At 42.9% G+C, this 16952-nt stretch overlaps 1 protein-coding gene across 2 annotated transcripts in view; it reads right to left on the bottom strand.

The window, feature by feature from the left end:
• The window catches only part of XPR1 (xenotropic and polytropic retrovirus receptor 1), a 226748-nt gene that overhangs the window by 199049 nt on the left and 10747 nt on the right, over nt 1-16952 (bottom strand). The gene's annotated exons all lie outside the window — the stretch shown is intronic.

Raw genomic sequence — 16952 nt, 5'->3', positions numbered from 1 at the left:
TTTATTTGAAAGTCAGAGTTACACAGAGAGAGGAGAGGCAGAGAGAGAGAGAGGTCTTCCATCCACTGGTTCACTCCCCAGTTGGCCACAACAGCCAGAACTGGGCCGATCTGAAGCCATGAGCCAGGAGCTTCCTCTGGGTCTCGCACACAGGTGCAGGGGCCCAAGGACTTGGGCCATCTTCCACTGCTTTCCTAGGCCACAGCAGAGAGCTGAATTGGAAGCAGAGCAGCCAGGACTTGAACTGGCGCCCACATGGGATGCCAGCACCACAGGCAGCAGCCTTACCCACTATGCCACAGCGCCGGCCCTCAAATAGTTTTCAAATGAGAGAGAAATTAAAACATTCTCAGCTAAACAAATATGAAAGTTACCATTAAATCTGCCATGCAAGAAATTGTTAAAGGAATCCTACTAGATGACATAAAAGAACATAATAATTCAATACTATGTGAAAAAATAAAGACCTCAAAGATAAACACATGTGCAATTATAAAAGCTAGCATTACTCTAACCCCACTTTTTGTTTTCTAAGTGATCATGCATTTAAAAGAATTATTTTTAGTTTTGGGCACACACGTAAAAGACAATTCTGTGACATCAACAACTGAAAGGGCTGAGGATAAAGATGTAAAGAGCTTTTATATGTTATTAAACTAGTATAAATTCAAATTAGAATGTTAAAAAATAGGATATTAAATGCAACCCCCACAGTAACCACAAAGAAAAGAGCTACAGAATTATACACAGAAGTAAACAAGAAATTTAACCATTTTGCTAAAACAAAAATCAATTAACACTAAAGAGGGAAACAGGGACAAAACTGTAAAGTATACAAAGCAACCAGTAAAATAACAGAAATCTCTCCTTACATTAATTAATACAGTGTGAGTGGATTAAACTCTCCAATCAAAAGACACAAGTCAGCAGAATAAATAAAAAGACATAATTGAGGGTGGGCATTCAGCAAAGTGGTTAAGATACTGCTTGGAATGCCACATCCCATACCAGCTTCTCCATTTCCAATCTAATTTCCTCCTAATGTACTACTAATGGCTTAAGTAGCTGGCTCCTTGCTAGCCACTTGGGAGACCTAGAAAAAGTTCCAGGTTTCTGGCTTCAGGCTGGCCCAGCCATGGTTATAGCAGGCATCTGGAGAGTGAACCAGCAGGTGGGGTATCTCTCTGCATCTGTCTTTCAAAAAAAAGTCTTTTGTTGGCTACAAGAGACTCTCATGAGATCCAAACAGATCCAAAGAGATGCTACAGGCAAACTGTAACAAAACAGACTTTAAATCAACAAGGCTTACAAGAGACAAAGAACAGTCAATATATTTTAAAGGTTCAATACAAGAAGAAATGAAAACTTTTATACACCAAAAAACAAGATGTCAAAATATCTGAAGCAAAAACTAACAAAATTAAAGGGAGAAATAATACAATAAAAGGTGGACAATTTAATTCACTCCTCCTTATAAGAGACATAACACCCAAACAGAAAACAATTATGAAAAAAAACACAATAAACACAGATTTAACAGACATACGCAGAACACCCCACCCACTGACAACAGCATATACATTCTTTTTGAGTGCACAAGGGATAGTTGCCAGGACAAATCATCAGTTAGGTTACAAGTTATATCTCCAAAGATTTCAAAAGATAGATGTTAAATAAATTATCTTCACTGATTACACCAAAATAAAGTTAGAAATGAGTAACAGAAATAAAACTGGGAAACTTACAAAACTGCAGAAATGAAATAACACTCTTAACGATCAAAGAAAAAAATCCCAAGAAAATTACAGGTGAATAAAAACAAAATACAATATAAAAAAACAGTCTACAAGCAGAGCTAAAAAGGAAATTCATAGCTACAAAAGTTAAAAACAATCTCAAATCAACACCCTAACATTACAATTAAAGGAACTAGAAAAACTAAGCCAATGCCAGCAGAAGAAAGACAATAGATTTGTGCTGAAAAATAAAACAAAAAGAATCAAATGAAACAGAAAACAAAAGAAAAAACTACTGAAACCAAAATTGAGTTTTTTCAAATAATAAACAAAATCGACACACCTTTAGGGAAAACACAGAAAAGACTCAATTACTAAGTCAAAAATGAAAGCAGGGATACTACAATGAATTCTACAGAAATAGAAAGTATTATAGGAATTATACCAACAAACTGGGTAAGCTAAATGAAACAGACAAATTCCTAGAAATATAAAACCTACCAAGATTAAATCATGAAGAAACAGAAAACCTGACTAGATACATAATTACTAGTAAAAACACAAAATCAGTCATCCAAATCCGATCGGGCAAATTCTACCAAGCATTTAAAGAAGAATTAACACCAATTCCTCTCAATTTTTCCAAGACTAAAGAGGAGGAAACACTTACTAAGGCATTCTTTGAAGCCTGCATTTATCGTGATACATCAAAGTCAGACACCACACAAGAAACTGGAGCTTAGTACGTCTTATGAACACTGATGCAAAACTCTTCAGCAAAACACTAGCCAACCAAACTTAGTAGCATATTACAAGAATTATATACCATGACCGGCCGGCGCCGCGGCTCACTAGGCTAATCCTCCGCCTTGCGGCGCCGGCACACCGGGTTCTAGTCCCGGTCGGGGCGCCGGATTCTGTCCCGGTTGCCCCTCTTCCAGGCCAGCTCTCTGCTGTGGCCAGGGAGTGCAGTGGAGGATGGCCCAAGTGCTTGGGCCCTGCACCCCATGGGAGACCAGGAAAAGCACCTGGCTCCTGGCTCCTGGCTCCTGCCATCGGATCAGCGCGGTGCGCCGGCCGCAGCGCGCCAGCCGCGGCGGCCATTGGAGGGTGAACCAACAGCAAAGGAAGACCTTTCTCTCTGTCTCTCTCTCTCACTGTCCACTCTGCCTGTCAAAAAAAAAAAAAAAAAAAAAAGAATTATATACCATGACCAAGTAGGATTTTTTCCTAGAATGAAAAGATGATCAATGCAATACATCACATTAACATAATAAAGAGGAAAAAAAATCACAAGTCACCTCCACCGAAATAGAAAACATGGACAAAATTAAACATTCTTTCATGATTAAAAAAAAAAAAAAAAAAAAAAACACTCAAAAAACTAGGAACAGAAAGAATCTACCTCTGGCCAGCGCCGCGGCTCACTGGACTAATACTCCACCTAGCGGCGCCGGCACACCGGGTTCTAGTCCCGGTCGGGGCGCCGGATTCTGTCCCGGTTGCCCCCCTTCCAGGCCAGCTCTCTGCTGTGGCCAGGGAGTGCAGTGGAGGATGGCCCAAGTGCTTGGGCCCTGCACCCCATGGGAGACCAGGAGGAAGCACCTGGCTCCTGCCTTCGGATCAGCGCGGTGGATCAGCGCGGTGCGCCGGCCGCAGTGCGCAGGCCGCAGCGCGCCAGCCGTGGCAGCCATTGGAGGGTGAACCAACGGCAAAAAGGAAGACCTTTCTCTCTGTCTCTCTCTCTCTCACTATCTACTCTGCCTGTCAAAAAAAAAAAAGAATCTACCTCAACAAAACAAATGTCATTTATGAAAAACCCACAACAAACATCATACTGAATAGTGATAGACAAAGTTTTCCCTCTAAGGTCAGGAGCAAAGTAAGGACACCCACTGTCACCACTTCTGTTTAACAAAATATGTAAGTTCTAACAGCATTTAAGCAAGAAAAGGAAATGAAAGACAACTAAATTGGAAAGGAAGAAGTAAAATTACCTCTGTTCAAAGATGATTTTATATGTAGAAAACTCTAAGGATCTAACACATACACAAATTGTTGGAACTAATAAGTGAATTCAGCTGAGAAGCAGACTACAAAGTCAACATGCAAAATTCAATTGCATTTCTAATACACTAACAATGAGCAATCTGAAACAGAAACTACAAATTCAAAGAACAACCTGAAAACAAAAATAAAATTCTACTTAACAATAACATCAAAAAGAATAAAATATTCAGGAATTAACCAAAGACATGAAAGACCTATACAATGAAAACTACAAAACAATGCTGAAAGAAATTAAAGACATAAATGGGAATATATTTGGACCAGAAGACTTAATATTGATGTCAATAAAGAAGCCAACATTGTGGCACAGGTTAAGCCCCAGCCTGCTACGCCAGCATCCCATATGGGCACCAGTTCATGTCCCAGCTGCTCCACACTTCCAATCCAACTCCCTGCTAAAGCACCTGGGAAAGCAGCAGAAGATGGTCAAAGTCCTTGGAGACCTAAAAGAAGTCTAGACTCCTGACTCCAATCTGGCCTAGCCTCAGCAGTTGTGGCCATTTGGGGAGTGACCAGCAGATGAAAATCTCTCTCTCTCTCTCTCTCTCTCTCCCTCCCTCCCTTCCTCCCTCCCTCCCTCCCTCCCTAAGTTACTCTGCCTTTCAAATAAATAAATAAATCTTAAAAATAAAAAGAATGTTACACTGTGTGTCCTGCCCTCTCCTTAAAAAAAAAATTTAATACAACCTAAAGTGACCTACAGATCCAATGTGGTGCACAGTTGTTCTGAATGAACTGAGGGAATGTGTAAAGAGTAATCCATCCCTGCCATCCTCTACTGAGGCCTGGACAGGTCCTAACACCATGATCACACTCCCCATCCTGTGGTCAGGCATCATGAGAGTCTGCTCAGCGCTGAGTCAGTACGGAAGAGAACTTGTGCCCACCTCTTTTCTTCTTCCCCCAAGTGTACAATTACTCCTTCCACGTTGTTCTGCCTTCATTTGGCAGAGAAGTAGTGTGGGCAGTCCTGACGCACCAACACCACAATGCTAGATCATACCTGGAGCCTACAACCAGAGAGACCAGCATGTCACGGGGTAGGACCAAGGACCACCTGCTCTGGGCTACCTGCTGCTGAGAGGAACCTGCATCCTGAGATCACTGCAACCAGTCACGTAAGTCTCCTCACATGGGGCTGCAACCTCCACCAGGCACTGAGATGGGTCCACATGTTTGCAAACACTGTCCTGGGCACAAGAACTGTTAGGATCTACCTAGTGTTAGGTGTTACAAACCTGGTTCCAAGCTCCAAGACACATTCACTTTTCTGCCCTACTCCTCAAAAGATGGCAGACTGGGGTTTTTTGTTTGTTTGTTTTTTCTTACCTTTTGTTTATTTGAGAGGCAGAAAGAAAAGACACAGAATTCTCAATCACTCCCCCAAATACCTGTGACATCCAGTGCTGGCCCAGGCCAGAGAGCCAGAATTCAATTCAGGTTTCTAACACAGGTGGCAGGGATCCAATTACTTCAGCTACCCATCAGCTGTTCCTCCCAAAGTACATACTAGCAAGAAAATGGAATCAGAAGCAGAGCTGGGACTCAAACCCAGATAACCTGATGTGGGATGAATATGTCCCAAAAGACATATTAACCATTAGGCCAAACACCCACCTGTAGCTGGTGTCTTGCTACTCACTCACTGTCTGCCCAAGGATGTGAACAGGGTGACTGCTGAGACTGACACTAAGCTGGGTTACATCTCAGTTTCACAGACCCAAGGACCTGCACAGTCTCAGAGGTAAACACCAGCAAGGAGTGATACAATCCAAAACATGAATCCATCTCACCAGAGCACAGGTTTCTACCTGATACCAGGACAGGTCGAGAAGCTCTGTCTGCAGGCCCTAGCCTGGAGATAAGGGCCTTTGGTCTCTGTTTGGTGCTGAGTCTCACTCCAACATTGTGTTCCAATGCCTACTTTCCCATGGCCGGAATCTGACTCCCCACTGTCAGCCCAAGAATGGAAGAGAAGTGGAAAGCAGCAGAATCCTGACCTCCCAGGCTGACATTAAGCTGGACAGCAATTGGTTCATGTTGCAGTCTCAGGGGTGTACATCAGGCCAAAGCTGGCAGCAAAATGTATATCCATATAACAGAATAACATTCAATCTAAAAGGGAAGGAAATTGTGCATTATGCTACAACATGGGTGAACTTTAAGGACATTACGCTAACTGAAATAAGCTGCCACAAAAAGACAAACTATATGATTCTACTACCAGAAGTACTTACCGTAGTCAAAATCATAAGTGCTGTGGCATGGCAGATGGGGCCATTGTGGTCTGGGAGGGTAGTGGAGGACAGCCCCTGCACCTGCGTGGGAGACCTGGAAGAAGCTCCTGGCTTCAGATCGGCACAGCCCTGGCCATTGCAACCATCTGGGGAGTGAACCAATGGATGGAAGACCTCTCTCTTTCTCTCTCTCTCTCTTTTCTTGCCTCTGCCTCTACTTCTCTGTAACTCTGCCTTTCGAATAAATAAATAAATCTTTTTTAAAAATCATAAAGGCGGGGGCCAGCACTGTGGCACAGAAAGCTAACGCCCTGGCCTGAAGTGCCTGCATCCCATATGGGCGTCGGTTCTAGTCCCAGCTGCTTCTCTTCCGATCCAGCTCTCTGCTATGGCCTGGGAAAGCAGTAGAAGATGGCCCAAGTCCTTGGGCCCCTGCACCCACATAGGATACCCGGAAGAAGCTCCTGACTCCTGGCTTCGGATCGGCGCAGCTCCAGCCATTGCGGCCATCTGGGGAGTGAACCAGCGGATGGAAGACCTCTCTGCCTCTCCTCCTCTCTCTGTGTATCTCTGACTTTCAAATAAATAAATAAAAATCTTTAAAAAAATAGTAACGACAGAAAGCAAAATAATGTTTTCTAGGAACTAGAGAGAGGGAGAAATTGGGAGTTGTTTAATAGAGAATTTAAGATTAAAAAGAGAGATGGATTGTGGAGATGGTTACATAACATGAAATGAATGTAATTAAGTGTCACTGAAGTATACAACTAAAAATAATTCAGCTGGAGTGGGTGTTTGATGCAGCAATTGAAGACACTGCTTAGGAAATCCACATCTGAATCACAAAGTACCTGGGTTCAAGTCTTGACTCCACTTTCAATCCAGCTTCCTGCTAACACACACCTTGGGAGGCAGTAAGTAAGAGCTCAAGAACTTGGGTTCCTGCCACCTGCATGGAAGACTAAACTGAGTTCCAGGCTCCTGGCTTTGGTCAGGTCTAGCACTGGCTATTGTGAGCATTTGCAGGGTGAACCAGCCAATTGAAGATCAATCTCTCTCTCAAATAAAATGAAAATAAACAGTTAAACTGGTAAATTTTACATTATATGCATTTAACTGCAACTTAAGGGGGGGGGCATTTCAGGAAAGAAAAGAGATATTTAAAAATGATCAAAAGCTGCTTAGCTACCAAAGATGACTGAGAAGAGGTGATCAGATCTAAGGATTGCTGCTTTCTGCTGACTTTCAAGAAAGTGGTTTGTGGTTTCAGTAGAGTACTGGGGCTAGGTCAGACAAGGTACTGTGATTTTCATCCTGTTCTCTCTGGATCACTCACTGAGGGGGAAGCCAGCCACAAAAAAAACCTCGAACAGCTATATGAGGAGGTCCACATGGTGAAGAAAACATGACCTCTTGAAACAAATCTGTGAACCATTCTAGAAGCCCCAAACTCTTGAGATGATAACATCTTGGCTGCAGCGTCACAGACAGCCTGACCCAGAACCACCCAGCTAAGCTGTTCCCCAACTGCTGCCACACAGATATGACGTGAGATAATAAATGTTTATTTTTTTAAGTCACCAACTTTGGGAGATAATTTGCCATACAGCCATAGGTAATACATCAAACTAGATATGAAAAACATATTTATGTCACAGAATTTACATGTTATTAGATCAAAAGCAACATTTTTATGTTTAATGATTTTAATGTTTTAATGTTTAATGATTTTAAATGTCCAGCTACCATCATTTGCTTTATGACACTGAAAAGGGGCTTTTGTTCAAAAAGACTAAGTGCCAATACCCTAAAATAAATGTCTACTGAATAAATAGAAGTTATTCTATGGCTTATTTCTAAGGATGGTAGAAATTAACAGCTACAATTTATCAAAAAGTATCCTCTATGGACCAAGCACCTGCAGAACTTAGAGATAATATTATTATATCTAATACTCATAACCTGACAAGATAAGGATTACTCCCATCTTACAACCAAGAAAACTAAGATTCAGAGTGACAAAAATAACAAATAAAGGAAGAAAATGTAATTCAGGCAATAAATTTAATTAAAATTAAAGCTACTTTCTCTACTATATTCAAATACAAATAGATCTTGTATCTTGAAAGAAGGTTTTGTTCCATTCTACTTGTTACTAAAGGTTCTACCCTACTCTCCTCACTCTGCTACTAGCCAAAGTTCTCAAAGGAAAAGAACACATACGTTGTTTCAATGCCCTTAACATCTTAAAACCTGGAAGTTACCAAAAAACAATTTATGTTCCGAATTCACTCATGAGTTGAGTCAGGTGTTTGGCACCGTGGTTAAGATGCTGCCCGGGGGCCGGCGCCATGGCTCACTTGGTTAATCCTCTGCCTGCGGCACCAGCATCCCATATGGACACCGGGTTATAGTACCGGTTGCTCCTCTTCCAGTCCAGCTCTCTACTGTGGCACAGGGGGGCAGTAAAGGATGGCCCAGGTGCTTGGGCCCCTGCACCTGGCTCCTGGCTTCCATCAGCGTAGTTCCGGCAACAGCGACCATTTGGGGGGTGAACCAACAGAAGGAAGACCTTTCTCTCTGTCTCTCTCACTGTCTAACTCTGTCAAAAAAAAAAAAAATTAAAGATGCTGCCTGGGATACCTTTCTCCCATAGAGGAGTGCCTGGTTCCAGTTCCAGCTCCATTCCAGTCCAGCTTCCTGTTAAATGCACACCCTGGGGCACATCAGACAAGGGCACAAGCACTTTTCTTCAAACTGTATAAATTAATCCTTTCTTTTTCCATCAATAACCATCAACAAGCAACAAAAACTTTTCATTCTACACAACACCAGATTTTTTTAAAGAAATAAATTTTCATCTTTTCCTTTGTTCAGTAGTTGAAAGAAGAGCATTTTAGAGTCTTAGTAATTAAAAACTCAGTGACCCCTTCCCTCAGCTGTCCTAAGAGTAAATGAATCAACCAGGAAACTGCTCAAATGTGGGGTTCAAGCCATTAGGGGCCAATCTGAAGCAATGGCTAACGGTGTGGTGTACTTATTACTGCGAGACACTGTTCTAAGTGTTTTACATTTTTCATTTCATTTCACACAATCTTTAAAGTAGGCATTAGTACTATCCTCAACTTAAGGATGAGAAAATTGTGACACAAAAAGGCAAAATGAGGGGTAGATGTCATAGCACAGCAGGTTAAGCAGCTGCTTGGGTCACCCGCATATCATATTAGAGTGCTGGTCTGAATTCCGGCTTTTCCACTTCAGATCCAACCCCATGCTAATGTGCCTGGGAAAGAAGCTAAAAGATGGCCCAAATTACTTTGGTCCCTGCCACCCAACATGGAAGGCCAAGTTGGAGTTCTGGGCTCCTGGCTTCAGGTGTTTTCGATATTTTGGGAATGAACCAGCAGATAAAAGAACTTTTTCTCTCTCCCTTTCTCTTTGTCATTTTGCCTTTCAAATAAATAAATAAATTTTTTTTTTAAAGGCAAATGATTTCCCAAAGCTCAGAGATACTACAATTTCAATGGAGTCTAAATCATAATGTTTTCTAATTCACTATTCTATCTAGAACTGAATTTTTTTTTTTTTTGGACAGGCAGAGTTAGACAGTGAGAGAGAGAGAGAGAGAGAGAGAGAGAGAGAGAGAGAAAGGTCTTCCTTTTTCCATTGGTTCACCCACCAAGTGGCCACCACGACCAGCGCATTGCAGCCGGTGCGATGCGCCAATCCGAAGCCAGGAGCCAGGTGCTTCCTCATGCAAATAAATCCTAGAGAAAAAAACATTATGTGGTCCTTTGTAGTAAATATCTAATGACAGCATAATTCAAAATACTCATATTTCTTTTTTAATAGTTAGTTTATTTATTTAAAAGGCAGAGATACAGAAAGAGAGGGAAGGAGGGATAGAGATCTTCCATTTGCTGGTTCACTCTCCAAATAACCACAATGGTCATGGCTGAGTCAGGCTGAAGCCAAAACGCCAGGAGCTTCATCTGGGTCTCCCACAAGGGTGCAAGAGTCCAAGGGGCCGGCACCACGGCTCAATAGGCTAATCCTCCGCCTGCAGCGCTGACACACCAGGTTCTAGTCCCTGTCAGGGTGCCAGATTCTGTCCCAGTTGCTCCTCTTCCAGTCCAGCTCTCTGCTGTGGCCTGGGAGGGCAGTGGAGGATGTCCCAAGTGCTTGGGCCCTGCACCCGCATGGGAGACCAGGAGGAAGCACCTGGCTCCTGGCTTCGGATCGGCGTGGTGCATCAGCTGCAACGGCCATTGGAGGGTGAACCAACAGAAAAGGAAGACCTTTCTCTCTGTCTAATTGTCCACTCTGCCTGTCCCAAAAAAAAAAAAAAAAGATCCCAAGGACTTGGCCCATTTCTGCTGCTTTTCCAGGCACATTAGCAGGGAGCTGGCTCCGAAGATGAACAACTGGACTCAAACTGGCACCTATATGGGATGCTGGTGCTGCAGGTGGTGACTTAACCCGTTACACCACAATGCGGGCACCAAAATACTTGTATTTGAAGCGTAAGCTTATTCTACTAATGAAGAAAAGGTTTAATCAAAAAATGTATGAGCTATTTAATTATATGTGGAGACTCAGCTGCTTAACAACATTTTTGTTACCTGCTATTTTTAAAATTATTGATGGAGCTGGCGTGGCATAGTGGGTTAATCTCCCACCTGCGATGCCCGGACCCCATATGTGTATCTGTTCCAAACCCAGCTGCTCCACTTCCAATCCAGCTTTCTGCTAATGGGCCTGGGAAGTAACAGAAAATGGCCCAAGTGCTTGGGTCCCTGCACCCACACAGGAGACCTGGCTGGAGTTCTGGGCTCTTGATTTCAGCCTGGCCCAGCCCTGAAGTTGCAGTCATCTGAGGAGTGAACCAACAGATGGACGATCCCTCTCTCTCTGCAACTCTGCCTTTCCTAGAAATAAATAAATAAATTTTTAAAAAGGAGGAGGAGAAAGAGAAGACAATGACGACAGCAGTAGACAAACTATTTCAATAAATTTTTAGAAGACAGAAAGTCATGCGCTGACTTAGACAAGACATAAACCTTAAAATACCTTCAGAGGAGGATGCCAACAGGAAGTGAGCCAATGCTAGCCTTTGAACTCCAAAACAGTTCAAGAAATTTACATACCAGAAACTAGAGGAGGCAAATTCAAGGGGTAGGGCTAAATATAAGATGACTGGTTGAGGGTTGGGCATCTCAGAGCAGTGGGTTAAGTCCCCACTTGGGAGGCCAGCTTCCCATGTAGGAGTCTAGCTACTTTCCTTCCAATCCAGCACTCCCTGCTAATGCATGGGGAAAGAAGCAGCTGAAGGCTCAAGTACTTGACTTCCTGCCATCCACGTGGGAGACCTAGACGGTTTCCCTGGCTCCTGGCTTCAATCTGGCCAGCCCTGCCTGTGGCATTTAGGGAGTGAATCAAGACCTCAAGACTTCCTTCTCCCTCCCTCCTCCACTCCTTTCTTTCTCCCTGTGTCACTCTGCCTTCCAAATAAATAAATCTTAAAAACAGTATTGGTTGAAAATGGCAGCTAGAAAGTCCAACTCTGCCTCCCACCACTCCTTTCCCCTCCCAATCCCACACTCATGAACCTACACTTTGTCTCTGGGTAAGGACTAGGGAATGCAATTCTACACTAAGCAGCAGAGGTGAGAAGCAGATTGAAAATAAGTTAAGTCTGCATATGAAACAGGATCCACAGCTCCCTTTCTTCCTCCATCTAACTTCTGTATCACCCACATCTAGGCATATGCCTGTTAAATATAACTGCAGAAAAATCAGGATACTGTCTGTTTAATATCCATTATTTTAAAAATGACACTTGATTAAGGTGGTAATAAAGACTGCCCTCAACAGAGTATTTGCATATATCATTTAACAGTGATTTCTCAAGTTAAGTACTTAACATTTATATAGGGAATTCCCCCCAGTTTATTTTAGATCAGTTACACAACTTTATTCTTTAATCAAAGTAGAAAATGGCCATGAACGGCCGGCGCCGTGGCTCACTAGGCTAATCCTCCGCCTGCGGCACCGGCACACCGGGTTCCAGTCCCAGTCGGGGCGCCAGATTCTGTCCCGGTTGCCCCTCTTCCAGGCCAGCTCTCTGCTGTGGCCAGGGAGTGCAGTGGAGGATGGCCCAAGTCCTGCACCCCATGGGAGACCAGGAGAAGCACCTGGCTCCTGCCATCGAATCAGCGTGGTGCGCCAGCCACAGTGCGCTGGCCGCAGCGGCCATTGGAGGGTGAACCAATGGCAAAGGAAGACCTTTCTCTCTGTCTCTCTCTCTCACTGTCCACTCTGCCTGACAAAAAAAAAAAAAAAAGAAAAAAGGCCATGACCTTGTACTGGAAAATGTTCTCAGGGTTAGTTTCACAAATAAAGTAGAGATTTACACTCTTTTCATAAACAAAGAAATTGTGAGAAATACAATGTAATTTTCAGAAATCCAGTGCATGAGCAACAAAAATTAAATCCTCAAAAAAGATACTAATTGCAAAGTACATACATACAAACTAGAATAACAAATAGTTAAAAGATAAATCTCACTGTCATACTTATCACAGATAAAAAGAACAGATATAACCAGTCTAGTAATCAGAATCACCTCAAGATCCAGCGCTCTGCTAATGTGCCTGGGAAAGCAGCAGAAGATGGTCCAAGTCTTTGGGTCCCTGCGCCCATGTGGGAACCCAGAAGAACCTGCTGGCTCCCGGCTTTGGACCAGCCCAGCTCCAGCCTTTGCAACTGTTTGGGGAGTGAACTTGAGGATGGAAGATCTCACTTTCTGTTTCTCTCTCTGTTTCTCTCTCTCTCTCTCCTTCGTTCTCTAACTGTGCCTTTCAAATAAATAAAAATAAATCTTAAAAAAAAAAGACTTAACAGTGACAAAACCTACAGCAGCCAAGCGCCTGGCCTGATTTAATAATAATATAATATATAATAATTATATATTATGTAATATAATAATATACTATCATTGCCTACAACATATAAGCTAGTTGTTTTGTATCCACGTTATCTCAACATCACAATGACTGAGAAAGTCATTTCCACTGTTTTACAGATAGAATCTGAAGCTCAGAGAGGCCTTACATTATAAATAATGAAAGCAGAATTCAAATTAGTCTGTAGGAATCCAACTAAAATAAAATTAACATACAGTAGATCAAAGATACATGGAAAGTTAAAAAGTAGTCATTTGAGGTGGCATTGTGGCACAGCAAGTTAAGCTGCTGTCTGCAGTAAATGCATCCCATGTGGGCACTGGTTCGAGTCCCAACTGCTCCACTTCTGATCCAGCTCCCTGCTAATGCTCCTGGGAAAGCAGTAGAAAAAGGCCCAACTGCTTGGGCCCCTGCACCCACGTGGGAGACCAGGAGGAAGCTCCAGGCCCCTGGCTTCGGCCTGGCTCAGCCCTACCCACTGAGATCATTTGGAGAGTGAATCGGTGCATGGAAGATTTCTCTCTGTGTATAACCCTGCCTTTCAAATAAATAAAGTAAATCTTTAAAAAAGCTAGTGATAGACCAGTGTAGGTATTATTTACATTATTTTTTTAAAAAAAGGAAATCAAAGGAGGGGGAAAGTTAGCACCAAAAATACAGGAAAGGGAAAGTCTCAAACTAAAAACAATGGCAGCACACACAAGTAGCATCCGAGAAAGAAGACACCCCTAACCAAGGATTTGACCCGTCCAAACACTAAAGGACATTGGCATGATGACTCCTCCTGATGATGTTTAATCAGTCACTTTCTAGTTGTATTTTATCCTCTCTCATAGCTTGGTTACAGGGAAAAACCTATTTTAGCTTAGAATGTGAATGCTAGGTACATTTCCCATTGTAAATTGCTCATTTGATACCTAGGAGTTCATGTATCTATCTCTCCTTATGGAACTTCTTATATCAATCAATCAATTATATATTATCGACCAAGCCCCATCAATCCAAGGTCACATGAAAAGACTAAATTCTCATCAGAACTTGGACCACAGTGAATTCATCAAGGTGAAGACATTCCATGAGGCTTTTTGGCAGCCAATGGTGTTCCCAAGCAACACACTGACCTTGAATGCACCTTCTATTCAAATTCCACCAGCATTTATTAGTCCTTGGAGCAAAAGTCCTAACAATTCTATCTACCAAAATGCTTTCAAATCTATCCTGCCACTTGCGTCCTTTTCCTACCTCAGCAAAATCATAGTATAGAAAGTAAATAAGTTCCCAAAATAAGATGCTAACTGCAAATGTGGATATATAAATGAGAATAACAAATAGTTAAAAAGATATATCTCACTGCCAGGAATTCAATCCACGTCTTCCACATGGGTGGCAGTAACCCAATTACTTGGGTCATCACCACTGCCTCCCAAGGTATGCATCAGTGGGAAGTTAAAATTAGAAGCCAGGGCTAGGAACTGAACCCAAATACTCAAGTATAAGACCTAAGCATCTTAACTATTGGGCCAGTCTTTTAACTGGCATTCACAAGAACTATATACAGTTATTAATATGATTTAACAGTCTGAATTCAGATAAATGTATTAGTGCAGAGTGTTGAATAATTATTAACAACATTTACAACTCTATTAACCCTTATAAAAAATAATAATTCTTGGTGCTGGTTTCTGTGGAGCAGCAAATTAAGTCACCTCTTGCAATGCCAGCAACATCATCAGTGCTGGTTCAAGTCCCAGCTACTCAGCATCCAAGTCAGCTTTTTGCTAATGAGCCTGGGAAGGCAGAAAAAAATGGCCCAACTATTTGTGCCCCCCACCCAACCACCCATTTGGGAGACCAGGATGGAGTTCCTGGCTCTTAGCTTCAGACTTGGCCAGACCTGGCTGAGGTGGCCATTTGGAGGATAAATCAACTGATAGAAGATCTCTGTCATTCTGTCATTCTGCCTTTTAAATAAATACTTTTTAAAAAAATTCTTAAAATTTAAAAGCAATGCTTTTTGGTGTGTATGCTTGTTCTTAAGATGTATTTATTTATTTATTTAAAAGTCAGGGCAACAGAGAGAGGGAAAAAGAGAAAGAGAATCCTCCATCAGCTGGTTCACTCCCCAAAAGGCCACTACAGCCAGGTCTGGTAGAGGCCAAAGCCAAGAGCCAGGAACTCCATCCAGGTCTCCCAAATGGATGGCAGGGGCCCAAGTACTTGGGCCATCTGCTGCTGCTTTCCCAGGTGCATTAACAAGGAGCTGGATAGGAAGCAGAGTGGCCAGGACTCAAGTTGGCCCTCCGATATTAGATGCCAGCCTCGTGAGTGGCAACTTAACCTGCTGTGCCACAACATCAGCCCCAGAAAAGCAAAGAAATGTTTACACAGCAATAATAAGTCTCGGAAAGTTACAGTAATGACCAGAAGGACAATATTCCTGTTCTGGGCCCTATCAGCTAGCTGTGAAACTCTGACCACATTCATATTGTGGTCTCTGCTCTCAATTTATCATCGGTAAAACACAGGGGTTAAGAAAGTATTTTTGGCCGGCACTGCAGCTCACTAGGCCAATCCTCCGCCTTGCAGCGCCAGCACACCGGGTTCTAGTCCCGGTCGGGGCGCTGGATTCTGTCCCGGTTACTCCTCTTCCAGGCCAGCTCTCTGCTGTGGCCAGGGAGTGCAGTGGAGGATGGCCCAAGTGCTTGGGCCCTGCACCCACATGGGAGACCAGGGAGAAGCACCTGGCTCCTGCCATCGGATCAGCATGGTGCGCCGGCCATGGCGGCCATTTGGGGGGTGAACCAACGGCAAAGGAAGACCTTTCTCTCTATCTCTCTCTGTCTAACTCAGCCTGTCAAAAAAAAAAAAAAAAAAAGTATTTTTAACTCTAAAAGTAATTATAGGATTAAAAATTTTCACTAGAAAACTGAAAAATAATTGTTCTCATCTGGTTTTCTTCCTATACAAAAAAGGTTGAGAATTTATTAAGACAAATACCACAGATAATAAAAAATTAGATAAAATTAACAAGGATCAAAAATAAAAGTGAACATACCACAAGGGATGAGTTTTGAGGCTTAGTTTCCCTCACAAAGATACTGTTAACCAACTGTTACCTAGTAACATTGAGCTCTACTGGAAAAATAATTTTAACAGCAAATATATAGTTCTTTTTTTTTTTTTTTTTTTTTTTTTTTTTTGACAGGCAGAGTGGACAGTGAGAGAGAGAGACAGAGAGAAAGGTCTTCCTTTGCCGTTGGTTCACCCTCCAATGGCCGCCGCGGCCGGCGCGCTGCGGCCGGCACACCGCGCTGATCCGATGGCAGGAGCCAGGAGCCAGGTGCTTTTCCTGGTCTCCCATGGGGTGCAGGGCCCAAGCACCTGGGCCATCCTCCACTGCACTCCCTGGACACAGCAGAGAGCTGGCCTGGAAGAGGGGCAACCGGGACAGAATCCGGAGCCCCAACCGGGACTAGAACCCGGTGTGCCGGCGCCGCTAGGCGGAGGATTAGCCTAGTGAGCCGCGGCGCCGGCCAAATATATAGTTCTTACTGTGTGCCAGGCACTGTTCTAAGCACTTTTCATAACTTAACTCATTTAATCCTAACAGTCCCCCTATAAATACTGTAGTATTATCATTTCCACTGAAACATGGAGAGGTGAAGTAATGTGCCTGAAGTCACTCAGCTAGTCAGCTGGTAGTGCTGGAATATGATCCTAGCAGTCTGGCTTCAGAGTATGTCCTGTGTATGTGTTATTAACATAATAGCTCATGATATAAAATAATGAGCAATAAACTCAATCAGAATGATTGTGTTAACGCAGCCACTATCTAACCGATGTGACATCAATCACTTAACCTCTCTGACTACATTCCCACTAAGTCAATAAAGAAACTGGGCTAAATAATCTGTAAAGTCCTTTGTAGGCTTAACATTCCATGA

The sequence above is a fragment of the Oryctolagus cuniculus genome, chromosome 7 (genome assembly GCF_051225735.1).
Source record: "Oryctolagus cuniculus isolate XC-2025 breed Fujian yellow rabbit chromosome 7, ASM5122573v1, whole genome shotgun sequence".
NCBI classification, from domain to species: domain Eukaryota; kingdom Metazoa; phylum Chordata; class Mammalia; order Lagomorpha; family Leporidae; genus Oryctolagus; species Oryctolagus cuniculus.
The sequence above is the reverse complement of the archived record's forward strand: the minus strand, read 5'-3'. Positions and strand labels throughout refer to the sequence as shown.